The following is a 3,221-nucleotide window of genomic DNA, read 5'->3' as shown; positions in this document are numbered from 1 at the left end:
ATCTCAACCAAAATTTAGAGTCTGAACCACTCATTTGCAGGTAATATGAGTAGCATGGACTCTCCTGGGTTGCTGTCTTGCCTTCCTAGCGATTTTCTGACTCATCTTTGGCATTCCTTGAAAGCAGAGTCTCATCTTCCTCCTGACTGAGACCTTCTTGAGGGTGGGAAATCTCTTCTCCATGCTTCTAGGACCTTCAGTGACTAGTACAGGATTTGGTATACAGTTGGGGATCAAGAAATGTTGACTGATGGACAGATGAGGTCCTGAGCATCTGTTCTCCAAGGAATACCAACACAGAAGACAGAAGCCACTGCTACTTCTCCTGCTTCCATCTTACCACTTGGGCTAGATCCTGAGCAAGAAGGGCAACTGCTACTCTCCAGGTGCCTGATTTTCACACCCCTCGTGTTACGTGGGCTGTCCCTCACCTCTCCCAGCAGGCCTGCTCTAATACAAACCATGCTCTCTTTGTTGACTCTGCTCTAACATCAGCAAGCATTCTAGTAAAATTTTTCCGAACCTGTCCTTCCTCCATTAAAAGTCATCGCCCTTTGCTCTAAGTCCTCATAAGATATTTCACATGAAATGGTCCAAATTGTGTTTTTTTCACTTCCTAGATTCAAGACCATAGACAGATTCCTTTCTCTCTAAGCCTCTGTGTTTTTGGCCTTCAATAGTAATGACATGTTAAGTGTGTCATGAGCATGAAAAGGGAGAGCTCAGTGCCTGGTGCTTAATTTGCCACTACTGCTCATATTTTTGTCTTCTCGGCTGCTCAGACGGTGGGGGTGGTGCCTAATTAATTGTTGGGATGAGGTGACTCTGGATTTCTTGTTTTTAAAAACTTATCAAGTGACTCTGATGTACAGCTACATTTGGGGACCACGAGCCTAAATTAGACTCTACTGTGAGAAGGGAAAACAGATTCCAGGAAGTGGGGGTGGAGCAAGAGGAGGATGCTATGTCCAAGGTCAGCACTATGAATAGGGTTTGGCGCAAAGGTAGGATGCATATGGCCTAGGGTTGGAAGGAACCGTCCATGTCACCCAACCCACAACATGTGTGATGCTCAAATCCCACTCAATATTTAATATGCCTAACTATTATTCTTATTTCCCTTTCTTTAATTCCATTCACACAAATAATGTATGATTGCCTTCTCATTGTAAAACAATCAGCACAGAGAAAGCAGAAAAATTATGTCCTTGATGTCCATCCCCTACCCCTCTCCACCACTTTTGGGTTTTCTGTGTAAACTTCCAGAGCTTTTTCTATATGTTTAATTACCTTTTATTTTATTTTGAGGGTACATGGGAGACTTTACAAAGATTGTGCTATACAACTGGTATTATTCTCAGGGTACTATTAAACCTGACTTCTCTACCATATCAGTTGATGAGTAAAGCCGTAGATTTGGGTGGGATCCTACTCAGTAAGAGACACAGCTGGTGCCCACATTGATCCTGCACTTGGGAAATGCTGCTGAGCATCTGTTGAGGGCCAGGCACTGGGTGTTAATCAAAGTCCTTTGAGTTACACAAAACTCAGTTTCCTAGGTGTTTGCCTGCATTTCTACATCATCTCCAACAGGAAATACTGAGGGTCCATGCCAATTACCTTACTGAATTTTAGATGTTACATTTATTGTGTTTCTCTGATCCCCCTTCTAGTAACCTTGTCAAAGAGGGCTTAACATAGGTTTATTTTAATTCATCTATTCTTCGTAAAGCCATCTTGAGCCTTGACAATTACCGTGCCATTTTCTATCTCTCTCTTTCTTTCTTTCTTTCTGTTTTCCTTCCTTCCTTCCTTCTTTCCTTCCTTCCTTCCTCTCCCCCACCCCGCCCCCGTTCCCTTACCCCCTGCCACTCGATAGAAAGTAGGATTTATTGGTAGGTATAGGAAGGAGGCAGCACTAAGACTCATGAACGCAGGGTCTGCCATTGGTCCAGAGTGCCATGATCAGGGAGACACTTGACCGTACAGACATCTAGGGTGAGCCACTCTTCAGCCACCATGTCTTCAAACTCATCAGCATTAAACTTAGTAGAGCCCCACTTCTTGGATATGTGGATCTTTTGGCAGCCAGAGAACTTGAACTTGGCCCTGTGTACAGCCTCAATCATATGCTCCTTGTTCTGAAGCTTGGACATGATTACTTGGCCAATGTGAATCCTGGCCACTGTGCCCCAGGGCTTTCTAAAGGCATCTCGCATACCTTTAGGCATCTCGCATACCTATCTGGGGACTGTCAACCCCAGCACAGGACAACATCTTGTTGATGCGGATGACATGGAAGGAATGCAGCCGCACTCTGATGTGAAAGCCATCTTTACCACAACTTTTCACCATGTACTTGTTGGCACAAATTTGGCGGCCTCCAAGGCTTCGGGAGAGAGCTATTCGTATTCATCAGATAGCATGTTGCCACAGAGTGGGGACTCATCCACTTTCGCCTTCTTTCGGCCCAGGTCATAGATGTGGATCTTGGCATCAGGAACATCTCTGCAGAAGCGAGACTTTCGGGTATGGTTTGTTCTTACAATACCTAATACCTATGGGGTGGGGCAGTGGCCCATGGTGACACCAAGATCTTCAGTGGCACACCAAAGGAAAAGAAAAATTATCCTGCCATTTTCTAATTTCTGGTAAATCATGGCTTTCATTGCTTATGCTGCTATCCCTCCCTGGATCAATATCAGGCTCATGAATACACAATATTTCCATTACTATTCAACTTTTCTCATCCCCACAGTCTTCCTAAGATTGCTATCAACTGTTTGGTGACCTTCTTTGCAAGAAGCTCTCAGGACCCAGGGGTGTAGCTCATTGGCCTTAGGAGGCCAAACTAGGTTTGGGGCAGCCTGGGCCCTCTGGCCTCCTCTGACCTCCTCCCTCCATCACAGCTTGTACCACTAGCCCATAGCGCTCTTTTCTTTCCAGCCTGAAGTTCACTGTCTTGGTCTGAGAAGGAAACAGCAGTAGAAAATATGTGTTTCTTCTTTATTCCCTGACATCAGTGGGAGGCATAGTGGAAAGGCCATCAGCCTCCAGAATGAGACAGACTCTTGTTCAAATCCAGCCCCAGCACTGGCCAACTCTAAGACTGGGGGAAAGTTGTTGAACCTTGCTAACCCTTGTTTTCCATTTCTATAAAATGGGCAGAATTGATTTAAGATCAGGAATATAGATTAGGAATGTACTTGCTGAGGAATGAT

The 3,221-nt window shown here is 44.9% G+C and overlaps 1 pseudogene; it reads right to left on the bottom strand.

Moving 5' to 3' along the window:
• Positions 1–1,925: 1,925 nt before the first annotated feature.
• Positions 1,926–2,614, bottom strand: LOC105303351 (annotated as a pseudogene).
• Between the last annotated feature and the right edge of the window lie 607 nt (positions 2,615–3,221).

The sequence above is a fragment of the Pteropus vampyrus genome, unplaced genomic scaffold, assembly GCF_000151845.1.
Source record: "Pteropus vampyrus isolate Shadow unplaced genomic scaffold, Pvam_2.0 Scaffold10, whole genome shotgun sequence".
NCBI lineage: Eukaryota > Metazoa > Chordata > Mammalia > Chiroptera > Pteropodidae > Pteropus > Pteropus vampyrus.
This window is presented reverse-complemented; position numbering and strand designations above follow the sequence as displayed.